This window comes from Furipterus horrens, unplaced genomic scaffold (assembly GCF_987537825.1).
Source record: "Furipterus horrens unplaced genomic scaffold, mFurHor1.1.pri manual_scaffold_11, whole genome shotgun sequence".
Classification (NCBI taxonomy): Eukaryota; Metazoa; Chordata; class Mammalia; order Chiroptera; family Furipteridae; genus Furipterus; species Furipterus horrens.
In genome coordinates, this window is record NW_028327181.1 from 58,982,520 (window position 1) to 58,995,390 (window position 12,871).

At 53.2% G+C, this 12,871-nt stretch overlaps 1 protein-coding gene across 1 annotated transcript in view; it reads left to right on the forward strand.

The window, feature by feature from the left end:
- The window catches only part of RTN4RL1 (reticulon 4 receptor like 1), a 68,734-nt gene that overhangs the window by 53,768 nt on the left and 2,095 nt on the right, over positions 1 to 12,871 (forward strand). The gene's annotated exons all lie outside the window — the stretch shown is intronic.

Below are 12,871 nucleotides of genomic sequence, written 5' to 3' on the forward strand. Positions count from 1 at the left end.
AGTGAGGATTCTTATTTGCAAGCAGCAGACACTGGCCTTGACTAACTTAAATAAAAAGAAGATTTATTTTAAGGATATTGGGTAATTCACAGACCCTCCAGAGGGTTGGGGGCTCTGAAGACAGGAGTAATGTCTCAACGGAAGGCCAAGACAGGTCCAAGCTTGTTCCCTTCACAGCTGCTACCCCCGTTGGCTCTGCCACTGCTGCCCGGTCCCTGCTTGTTTGCATCGCTGAGGCCCAGTTCTGAGTCTGGGGTAGGTGTGTCGAGTGGCTGAGTCCAGGCCGTGGGTCTTGTCCAAACTGCAAGGGAGGCTTCAAAAGTGAGGGCTTGACCTTTCCAAGTTCCACAGGGAGGGAAGGGCTCACTTACATAATAAAGTGGGAGAGCTCCCAAAATACAGGAAGAGGCTTTAGTGTCCAGGTAGCAAAAAAAAAAAAGTGACACATGTTCACAATATACTGTCCTGAAGGCATTTGGGGAAGACTGTCAGCTTGTGGAAGCCAGAAACTGGGTCTTTTGTCCCCAGAGCCCTCCTGGCATGGTGCTGAGCTAATGCCCTGTCAGCAGGGGAGTGATATGAACAGACTTAATTGGAGGGGCCAGATAGCCCCAACCATCCAGCAAGAGGGGTGGGAACATGGGCAGAGGCAGGGGAGGTGGCCATTAGGAACCAGTGCTTGCAAACATCTTCGACCTCCTTGTCGCCACACACCCCCCTGTTTCACTCTGTCCTTTCTCCTCATACTCCCACCCTCTTCCCCACCTTCATTCTCAGATGATGAGCCCCTCTTAATTCGTGGAGAAAACAGGAGCTCTGGGAGGCTAACTCCATCATCTCACCTGCACGTACTGAGTTCTCTCCTGTTACGGGGCAGGAGACGGAGCCTTGGTGTCTTGGTCCTCTCCCTCCTCCTGCATTAGTTTTATCCCACCCCCTCCTGAATCATGCTCAGGAACATGCGAACAGGTTCTTGCTTCTTCCATCTTAAAAAAAACAAAAACCCTCCCTGGACCCTATGCCCCTCCAGGTCCTGCCCTGTTTCTCTACCCCCTTCAAAGCAAAACCTGTGCTCCCAAATGCTGCTCTCTGACGCCCCTGGGCATATTCTTCCCTGTCTCAGACAGGCTGGGCCATGAAACCGATTTCAACCAAGGAAACATGAGCAGGACTGATGTGTGTGACTTGAAACAAAAGCTGTAAGAGCCAGTAAGGAGTTGGCCGTGTCATCTGTTTTCTCTGCCAGCAGACTGAGCAGAGCCTCAGCTGTCCTGTCTGACCAAGAAATTAGCCTTTGTTGTTAGCCACTGAGATTCTGGGGTTTCTTGTTACGTCGGCATAACTCAGCCTTTCCTGACTGATAACAGCGCTGTCTCCCCTTCCTCATATCCCGTTCAGTTTCTATTACATTTAAAATAATTTTATTTTTCAATTATCATTTGCATACAATATTATATTAGTTTCAGGTGTACAACACAGTGATTAGATATTTACATAACTTAAGAAGGGACCACCCTGAAAAGACTAGCACCCATCTGACACCTTACACAGTTATTACAACATTATTGACTCTGTTGCCTATGCTGTACTTTTACATCGCCATGACTGTTTTTATAACTGGCAATTTCTATTTCTTAATCTTTTTTACTTTTTTTGCCCGTCCCTGCAACCCCTCTCCCATCAGGCAACCCTCAATTTGTTCTCTGTATCTATGAGTTCATTTCTGTTTTGTTTATTTTGTTTTTTAGATGTCACATATAAGTGAAATCATATGGTATTTGTCTTTCTCTGTCTGATTTATTGATATTTCACTCAGCACAGTACCCTCTCCCATTCACTCTACCCCACTCGGTATGCCTTCAGCCCCCACCTTTCTACCAGAGGTGAATTTCTCAGCATCACCAACTACCACTGTGATGCCAAATCAACCAGACACTCCTCCGTCCTCACACAAACCCTCAGCAGCCCTCATCGCAGCCAACTCCACCTTCCTTCCGGAAACCCTCTTGGCTTCAGCCTCATCACGCTTCCTGGCTTTCCTCTGACCTCACTGGCCATTCCTGCAGAACTGTTGTGTTGCCGGAGCCCTCAGTCCTGTATCTGCTTGCTTCCCTCGCCCGGGTGACCTCATCCTTCCCCAGGGGTTGAAATGCCGTTGCTATGCCGGCGACTCCCCAGTGACTCCCTGGTGACTCCCCAGTGTGCAGCTTGCCTTTGGGCTCTGGCTTTGTACACCCAGCTGCCACCAACTAAACATCTGTCTACAGCTTCCCAAACCTTGTACGTCCTAACCTGAGCTCCTGGAGGCCCTGTGCTGCTTTCCTGGTCTCCTCCAGGGTCACTGTACCCTCCTCCTCTCGAGCCACCCCGTGGACCTCCTGTCCCTCTTCCCTCACACTGGTTCATCTGTATGTCCTGTCAGTTCTATATCGCAGACATTTCTCCACTTGTCCCCTGCTCACGTCTGCCTCCATGGCCCCTCCCCCTCCAGGCTGCCCACATCTCTCACAGATAGGAGCCACAGATTCCCTCCCTCGACCTCCTGCTCCCCCTCAGCCCATGCTCCATAGCAGCCCCCCAAATCTAATCACATGACTCCTACTTCAGGCTCTTCAGTGGTTTCTTGCCACAGCCAGAATTAGATCCTCACTCTTTACAGAGGTTTTTAAGGCCCCGGAAGCCTGCCTCCTCATTTCTATCTGCATCTCTTGCCCCTTTCTCCTTGCCCACACCACGTCCAGTCTAGTCCCAGGGCCCTTGCACCTGCTGTTCCCTCTTCCTGGAGGGCTGCTCCTTGTCTCCTTCTTCTCCTTTAGACTTCAACTCAGGGGTCACTTACCTCCATGAGCACACAAGCTAATGTCGGTCCCTTCATTCGTCTCAGACTTAACCCCCATCTGATGTCCCCAGTGCCTATCACCCACTGTCACTCGGGGCTCCTCTGGTTCCTTTTGTCTTTCCCCTAGAGTATAGGCTCTGTGAAGGAAGGGGCCTGGCTCTCACCGTTGCAGCACCAAGCACGGGACTGTTTCTCGAATGAATGAAGGAGCTGAGGGACAGATTCAGAAGCGAGTGATCGATACCTGGATGTGAGTTCTGAATGCCTTTCACTGACAGCAAGGAAGAGCTGGCTGTCCCCGGGGACTAGGGACAAGGGCTTCTGGCAGAGTTCTGCACCTGCTTCTCAAAGGCTGGTTTTCAGCTCCTGTTTGTGTTGCCCAATGCCAGCCAGGGTCTTTAGGATTTGGTAGATTCCCACCCCACTCCCTCCCACCCCCTCAGGAGCCCCAGGCAGGCATCTCAATAGACACTTGCCCCTGAGGACTCCCCACCCCCACAGAGGGTTCCTGCCCCACTAAACACATCTAAGAGCCCACTCAGGTTTCAGTGGACCTGTCAGGTTGCAGCGGGTCCACAGCCTGCTGCGGTTTGCAGGGAGGGACTGTTGGCTCCACAGGATTCGGGAGCTCTCCACCCCGAGTCTTGGAGTCTGGGCTGCCACAGCCCAGGTTCTGGGACCCCAAACCGAGGAGCAAATTTGAGTTACGTGGGACACATTTTATGATCCCATTGGGGGCTTCTCAAGGTGAAGGTTAGAGCCCACGTGCCCTGGGTTCCCTGCAGAGAGCTGGCAGCTCCAGACTGGGATGGAGTGACTGGGAGAAAGAACAAAGTAGAGAGGTCAAGACCTGTCTCCATCTGCTATGCCCTGAGGGCAGCCAAGGCCTGGCCCAGAACTTAAATTGGGGTTGAGCCCCTTCTCCACTTCTAGTTTGACCTCTCAGGGTCCCTCTGCCGGGCCTCTCGGGTCTGGGAGCACCAGGGTGGGTGTGCCGAAGGCCAGGGTTCCCTGCGGGGTGGGGAGAGCCCTAAGGGGTTGGGTGGCAGCTCCCTTTGATCATAGTAATAGCAAAATCATCACCTGTGGGGAGCACCTTTCTGCAGCCCCCCCTGGACTAGAAGTTCAGGGGCACAGCCACACTGCATGCTTTCAATACCCAATAAGGCAGGTACTCTCACCCCAGGTCCAGACCAGGAAACTGAGGCCTCGGAGGTTTAGTGACCTGTCTGAGGTGGCCCAACTCAAGTGTGCTTCCTCTGGGCTGGTCCCAAGCCCAGGCGGTAGCTGGGTGCAGAGCTGCCCGCAGTGGACTTCAGACCTCCTTACCCCGCACTGAGGACATGGTAGACATGGAGAGGCAGAGGAGAGGGAAGTCTGAGGTTGCTCCCACAGGGCCCTCTGAGAGCTTGGCGGCCCAATTAGCATGGTGCTCCTGGCCAGGCCTGCTGGGCGCAGCACATGAAAGCTGAAAGATTATTTCAATAAGGGGCAGCCCACTTGCCAGCTGAGAGCGATCCTGGTGTGCCAGAGGGACCTGGAGTGAGCACATAATTCCGCACGTCGGGAGGAGACTGGGAGCTAAAGGCAAAGCCAGAGTGAGCACCGAGACAAGACGGGGGATGCCAAAGGCACCTTATTCTCTCTCTTTTTTTTTAAATAAGTATATTTTATTGATTATGCTGTTACAGTAACAGTTGTCCCAATTTTTTTTTCCCTTTGCTCCCCTCTGCCCAGTACCCCGCTTCCCTCCAGCAAGCCCACCCCCCTTAGTTCATGTCCATGGGTTGTGCATATAGTTCTTTGGCTTCATTCTTTCCTATATTATTATTAACATCCCCCTGTCTATTTTGTACAAAGCAATTATGCTTCTTAATGCCTGCACCATTTCCCCATTTCTTCCCCTTCCCCCTCCCAGCTGATAACCCTCCAAATGATCCCCATACCTATGATTCTGTTCCTGTTTTGGTTTGCTTTGTTGGGGTTTGTTTTTATTTTTTAGATTCAGTTGTTGATAGTGGTGAGTTTGTTGATATTTTAATATTCATAATTTTGAACTTCTTTTTCTTAAGTAAGTCCCTTTGACATTTCATATAATAATGGCTTGGTGATGATGAACTCCTGTAGCTTTGCCTTGTCTGGGAAGCACTTTACCTACCCTTCCATTCTAAATGATAGCTTTGCTGGATAGCGTAATCTTGGTTGTAAGTCCTTGCTTTTCATCACCTTGAATACTTCTTGCCAGTCCCTTCTTGCCTGCAAAGTTTTTGTTTTGTTTTTTTAAATCAGCTGATAGTCTTATAGGCACCCCTTTGTAGGTAACTCTCTGCTTTTATCTTGCTGCTTTTAAGATTATCTTGAAACTTTGGTATTTTAATTATGATGTGTCTTGGTGTGGTGCTCCTTGGGTCTAGTTTGTTTGGGACTCTCTGTGCTTCCTGGACTTGTATGTCTATTTCCATCGCTAAATTTTGGGAGTTTTCCTTCATTATTTTCTCACATAAGCTTTCAATTTCTTGCTCTTCCTCTTCTTCTGGCACCTCTATGATTCGGATATTGGCACATTTAAAGTTGTCCCAGAGGTTCCTGAGCCTCTCCTCATTTTTTTCAATTCTTGTTTCCTCATTTTGTACTAGTTGACTGCTTTTTTCTTCCTTATGTTCCAAATCATTGATTTGAACCCCAGTTTCCTTCCCTTCACCATTGCTTTTGTGTGGATTTTCCTTTGTTTCATTCAGCATAGCCTTCACTTCTTCCCTTATGCATTTGCTGTACTCAAGCATATCTGTCAAGCCTGTGAGCATCTTTATCACCAGTCTTTTGAATTCTACATCTGTTAGGTTGGCTATCTCCTTGTCATTTTGTTCTCCCACTAGGATCTTGATACCCTGGCTGGTTTGGCTCAGTGGATTGAGCGTCGGCCTGTGAGCTAAGTGTCGCTGGTTCGATCTTCCAGTCAGGGCACATCAGAGAAGGAAAACTCTGACTCCAAAAAACCTCCGCTGCCTTGCGGCATACCTCTTCAGGGGAAAGGCTAAGGGAGTAAACCCCGACAGAAAATCCGGAGCCGGAGTCCCTAAGGCAGTTTGACGTTGTAGTCAACACCGGCAACTCCTGCGGCGCACCTGAAGCCAAGCTGTATTGACTCCGTCTTTCCCTTGGACCCTTCAGCTGCGAAGAGAGGGGGGGTCTGCTGCATGGGCAACAGCAGACCCTCCATATCACCCTGCCCAGGCTCTGTAGCTTCAGCTTCACTGGAGAGGACACTCCAGCGTCATCACAAGATGTCGATTCAACACGGGAGGAGACAGATACCGTGTCACTCCCGAGTTGGACTGCACAGCCATTCTCGGCGGTGCAGATAGACTCTTAAGAAGCTACACCATCGTCTCTCGAGACGGACGGCTGCCGACGACGACGAGGATCTTGATCCGTTCCTTCTTTTGGGCCGTATCTCTCTGTCTCCTCATCTTGACAGGCTCCTGTGTGTTTGCCTCTGTGTCTTAGGTAGAGCTGTCACTCTTGTTACGTTGTAAGGGGCGGAGCCTTAGGTATTCATCAGCACAGGGTGACCTGTTTCACCATGTTGTGGCGCTGTATGTGGGGGAGAGGTCTGAGAGGGAACAATGCCGCTTGCTCAGCACTCACCCCTTTTCCAGGCACTTCCACTTCTGTATGGGACTGGCACCTATCTAGCTGCTGCCCTGGCCGTTGTTCCCAGAGTGGGTGGTTCTGAGGATGTTCTAGGACCATAGGGGCCCTTTAAACAAGCAGTCTCTGCTGAGAGACCAGCAGTTTCTTCTTCCACCCCAACTCCCACTGGTTTGCACAGTCGGAAGCAATGAGGCTTTATTTTTCCCAGCGCTGGGACCATGAGCTGTGTGGTCTGGTCTGATGCTGGGAGCACTCTCCAGGTGTCCCTCCTGACTTTTTAAAATGTGTGACTTCACTTTCCGTCGGCCTGCCGCTGCCGCCACCACCACACCGAGTCTTCTCCACCTTGGCTCTGCCCCTCCTACCTGTCCAGATGAGTATTTCTTCTTTATATCTTTGTTTGTTGGACTCCCATGCAACTCGATTTTCTGGAACTTCTGGTTTTGAGGTAGTCGTATTTTTTCTTAGTTGTGGAAGGAGATGTGGCATATTTGTCTAGGCCTCCATTATGACCAGAAGTCCCTGCACCTCTCTTCAGAGCTGGCCCTCCCCCATCTCAGGGGTGGAGCTCGGGGATGTTGCACAATGTAAGGTTGCAGCTGCCAGCTCCCTCAATAGTCTCCAGGGACATACATGTGCACACATGTGCAATCAGATCTAGGCATATGTGGCATGTACACATGTGAACACGTACAAATGCACATGCACACATGTACATTTGTGTACACACAAGCTTTGTCTGTGCCCAGGACTGCTTCCGGGCTGCAGGCACTGGGCCTGAGGTGCAGGTGTCTGGAGGAAACTCATGCTACATGCCTGTCTGTCTGTCCCCGCCTCCTATGCCCAGAAATTTTTTTTTTTTTTTTTTTTTTTTTTTTTTTTTTTTTTTTTTTTGCTGGGTTTAAGACACAGTCCTGGCCCCCAGGTAGGGTGAATAACTTGTTTTGGTTTGTTGGGACTTTCCACATTTAACATTGAAGGTTCTATGTCTTGGGAATCCTCCCAGCCTCAGTCAGCCTGGTATGCATCCTCCCTCCCAGAGCTCTCTGTCTGTCACCACTGTGATGGCCCAGGGGCCCTCTGGAGAGCCAAGGCTGAATCTGCTCTCACCCTGAGGCCTCAGGACTAAGAACCACTGTATTCATTCAGCACCTACTATGCATTAGGCCCAACGGTTTTCTTCTTGAGCACCTGTTGTGTGCCAGGCTCTGTCCTAGGCCCCAAGACTAGGGAGCACACCAGACAAAATGGCTATCTTTGTGGAGTTGACACTCAGTAGGGGAAGACAGAAAATAAACAAGATACATAAATGATGCCATTTGTTAGAAGAGGATGAATGCCATGGGGAGAAGCAGACAGAGAAGAGGCCCCTCTAAAACAGGCTGCTGGGAAGGTGATGTGGGAGAGCCTGGAACGATGAGGTTAGAGCCCTGCAATATCCTGGGAAGTGCTCCAGGCCGTGGGAACAGCATGTGCACAGGGCTGGGGACGCCTGCCTAGCGGTGAGAGAACAGCAAGGAGAAGGTGAAGGAGGGAAAGTGGGAGGGGAGGAGGAGAGGAAGTGGGCCCCTCGGGGCCACGGTAAGAACTTGGGGGTAAGGTACGGACTTACTGAGTGCGATGGGAGCCATGGAGGGGTTGAGCAGAGGAGCCACGTGCTCTGACTCACACTTTTGCTGCTGTATTAGCAGAGATATCCGGGTAGGTTTGGGAGCAGGGGGACCACTCGAAGGACTCTTGTGATAGTCCAGGCGAGATGTGATGGTGGCCCAGGCCAAGGTGGTGGCTGGGAGAAGTGGATGGATTCCTGATAAGTTCTGAAGTTGAGCTGACAGGATTTCTGACAAACTGGGTGAGAGAAGAGAGAGAGGAAGAAGTCAATATGACTCTGAGGTTCTTGGCCCAAGCAGTCGGAGGAAGTTTGCGGGGGGAGAGCAGCAGCTCAGCTTTGGACGGACCGCATTTGACAGATTGAGATGTGGACGAGACAGGTGGATACGGGCCTCTGCAGGCAGAGAGGGCCAGGCTGCAGCTTTACAGGGTAATGCCCGTTTTAGAGGTGAGGAACGTAAGGCTCACCCAAGAAAGGGGACGTGCTCATTGAGCTGGGGAACCGGGACCTTGGTCTCTCTGGCTCCAAAGCCTATGCTCGTCCCACTGCCCTGTGCCATGTGACACCAGCCGCCCTGCCCAACCCCCCCCCCCATGTGTGGCAGTGGGGGCTGAGGAGGGAAGCCCAGCTCTGTGCTGGCTGGCTTCCTTGTCTCCAGGGCTGGGCCAGGCTGAGGTGTGGAGGAATGCCCACCAGGAAGGGACTTGTGTTGGGATGCAGCATGGAGGGATAGTGCCAAGTGGCCTGAGGCGCCAGTAGCCCTGTGCACGCAGCTGGCCCAGCCTGAGGTCATTATCTGACCAGCAGAGCCACTTGGTCAGTATTGACTGGCTTAGAGAGGAGCACCTGGCAAAGCTGGGGTTGTGGGTAGCTCTGCCCTGCTCCCAGGGAGGGCGGGCTGCAGAACCAGAACTGACCACATGGCTATCAATCTCAGAGACTCGGGGAGCCCCGTGGACCTGCCTGGGGCCTGTGGGGATGCCAGTCCATCGGGCTGTTCCTGCGCAGGTGTATAGACGGGGAGCCCCTCTGAGGCCAAGCATCAGACTCAGGGCAGGGTGAGGCCTAAGACCTTGGGTGCGGAAAGGGCTGACCAGCCCTCTGATGAGTCTACCCTGCCCTCCCCCTGCTTCAAGGAGCTCCTGGATTGGGAGTCATTTGGGTGAGGCCTGCCCTTTTGCCTGGCTCACCAGCTGTGTGGCCTTGGCCAGCCACTTCCCCGTGTGCTATGTGTCCTCTTCCATGAAAGGGCATGGCACCCATGGGTTGTTGTGAGCAGTCCATGTAAAGAAATTGGCCCAGGCTGAGGTCTGGGTCTTCCTTGCTTAACTCCCTTTGCTGCCAGGAGTGGGCCCCAGCCACACTGGCCATCTAGCCTCAGACTGAGTAGGCGTTGTGTCAGTACAGGTCCCGAGAGTCGTCTGGCTTCCCCAACCCACCTGAGCTGATGTTACAGCCTCTTTGAGAGCTCTGGCTACTGAGACACTGGCAGAGAGGCCAGGATAAGATGGAGGCCCACCACCTGTTTCTCTACCTCAGTGCCTTTGCATGTGCCCTGCCCACCTATCCCACCAGGTCCAGCCCGCGTGGGACCATTCATAAGCACATCTTAGGAATGGGCTGCTGAGTGGCCTGGGTGCGGTGCCTGCCCTTGCTCAGGCCACTCACCTCTGCCCCAACAGGTCCCTGTCTGACAGGTGAGGGGGTTTGGGTTTGCTGGAAGGAGGACATGAAAACAATGCCCACTTTTCATTCCTGCACATCTTCTATGCTGGCAGAGGAGCAGAGGGCTTCATGGAGGAGGTGACACAGGGGCAGCAGGAGCCTTCCCTGAACTTCTCCAGCTCCCCCTGCACTCCTAGGTGCCTAGTGTGGGCCCAGCACCTGGCTAGATTGCCTCATATTCTAAGACCCTCTACCTGCTAGTCCCCTCCCTGCCCTGGCATACTGGATATTCCAAGACTCTGGCAGCAAGTGGTGAATGGAAGAAGGAATGAATGAGGCTACAGAGACCTAGGTAAGCTCAGGCATGTGGGAGGCCAGGAGGTTTGGGAGTAGCTGAGCAGGGCAGTCAGTCCAGTGTATATGCTTGGAGAAGGAGGAGGAGGGCCTGAGGAAGGCCAGAGAGTAGAGGTGACCCAGCCCTGCCTTCTTCAGCCTCCTCGGGCAGAGCAGTCCCTGCCTTACCGGGAGGGGGCTGAGGAGGCTGATGGGAGGGTTGCAGGCTCCTCCATGGAGACTGGGATCCCTGCTAATTTGCAATCATAAAATGCACAACAAAGGCCCCGACCTCCTTGTTTGTGCATTAATCAGCAATCAGTGGGTTGGGGTTCCCCTGGGCCACATGGAGGGGGCACAGAGGAGTTTTGGCAACGTAGTGCCAGCCTCCATGGGAAGGAACCCAGCAGGGTGACAATCTAGGGCCAGGGCACCCACTGACTCAGGCAAGGGCTGCAGGAAGCAGGTGGGGTTGGCTGGGAGGACTGGTCCCAGCCCTTGGAGATGGGGTCAGCTTCCAGAATGGAGAAGCAGACCCAGCTGAGACCCACTGCAGTACCAAGAGGGCAGAGGCAGCTTCCATGCCATGGGTCCCCTGGCATCTAGGCAGTAATGGAGGATGGAAAGCAGCACCAAGAATTGCTGAGCTCCCTGCCTCCTTTTGGACCCCTCTCAAGAGGACAGGTCAGGTGGCTCCTGCCCTGAGCCCTGCCTTTACCCTTCCCCCTGCTCTCTGACCCCCTCCCACCTGCCAAAGTGTGTTTATATGCTGGCTGCTAAGCTCACACCTAGATTTTTGGGCAGTTGATTTTGTCATTCAAACTGGAATCTTCACCTGGTTTCCCCTGTGCCCCAGTATTCCCTGGAAGCACCTGTCTGAGGAAGGGGTATTCCTCTTCATGGTCCCACCAGCTTCTTGGGGTGGGGGGTGGGGTCATTTCAGAGATCCCAATCCCAGAAGCTTAAAAAGACAGATCCACAACAGTGGGCAGAAGGGCTATCTGTCACGCCCTCCCCCACACCAGGTTGTGGGGCAGGAAAACCCCTCACCCCACCCCCTCAGGGTAATTCTGAGGATCAGAGGAGCTTGAGCAGAAGTGCTTTGTCAACTCCATAAGCTGCACAAATGTCAAGTGGCATTAGTGCTGAGCCTGCCCCAGCTAACCCCTGTCCCCATGGTGAGAAGCTTAAGGGAAAGAAATGCCTTTGTCTTTGCAGGACCCTGGAGGTGGGGTGGTTGGTGTGGCCCTGTGTGGCCCTCAAGCACAGGTTCATGGCCATGGCCCTGCCCCTTCAGCACAGTGACATCACGAACACCCTTGAGCTAGGAGAGGACCCTGGGCTCCCTCAGAGTGGCAGAGTGAGGGGCTGCCTCCCTGGGGCAGGGTTCCTGGAAGACGACAGCCTGGGCAGGGGTGAGGAGCGGAGCTGAACAAAGGAAAAGGGAGTGTGGGGCTCTGGAAGGTGCTGCCAGTGTGGGCTGGGCCCTCCTCCCAGCCCCGGTGTTGGAGGCTCAAGGCAGCAGGCAGCCTCTGCGAGAGTCAGCTGGGGTTTGAGGTCCAGGCTCCTATCCCCTCACACTCCTGCCTCTCCCTGTGGGGCTGGGGTCCCCTGGCCAGACTGAGGTGGGCAGTGAGGGGCTGGAGGTCAGACCCAAGCTTCCACATGGGTGGCATGTTACAGAAGGGAAACAGGCTGCAGGCTGTCCAGTGGTCATGTTGACTGTAGGCACTACAGGGGCTGTGTAGAGTGTGGCCCGGCCCAGAAAGGGTCCCCATAGCTGCACTGCCACCACCACCAACTACCAAGGTCATAATTGCTCTGAAATTGTAACTGAACCCAATTATGCAAAAACAGAGTTATGTGCAATGATTTTTGTGTTGGAAACATTAGGTCGAAGCTGGGTGATTACAAGGGAACGGGAAACAGCTGCCACTCTCTGGGAGCCCGTAACTCCCAACAGCTGGGAGCTGTCACTTATTTACGACACCATTTCTGCCAGAAACGAGGGGTGGCAGCAGTGGAGTGGCCTGCCTGAGCCTGGGCAGGCCGCTGGGGCAGAGGCAGGCCCGGGAGCCTGGCTGGGTGACCAGCATGAGGACGGGAGCAGGACCGAGTGGCTGGGAGGGCTGGTTCTCTCATTCTGCACACTGTGGGGACAGTTGGCAGCAGAAAGAATCGGCCGAGTTGCCCCAGGGCCCCAGCTCTCCTGAGAGGCCCAGCTGGCCAAGCTGGAAGGGACGGGCAGGAGTCCAACTCGGGCAGTGACGAGCCTGGAGCCTGTCCCCCCAACACTGGCGCGCCTGCCGGGCTGCCAGGGGCAGTTGCAACCCGGGAAAAAGGCAGGTAATGACTATCGTCCATAATGAGGCTGCTCCGATAATGAGCATGGGGCTATTATCTGACCACAGGCTGGACACATCCGAAAATAAATTATTTTAAGGGTCCATTAACGAATGCCTAATTAATGTCCAATTAGACGAAGCTACAGAGGAAACGCTCTGGACAGTCTCGGGCAAGGCCTGGTTTGCAACCACAGCCTGGGAGTGAGTGAAATAGGGAGAGGGGAAGGATCAGTGGTGGACTTGAACAGGCAGCAACCTCTGTCTGGCAGCTTCATGGGCCCCAGAACCCTGTCAGTCTTGGTACCTCCCCAAGTCCTTTGCACACCTGTGTCCTCTCAGTACCTCTTCACAGCTGAGCGAGGGACATTTATTATTATTTAGAAATGAAACATCTTTTGAGTTGAGCTTTGGTGGCAGGCATGC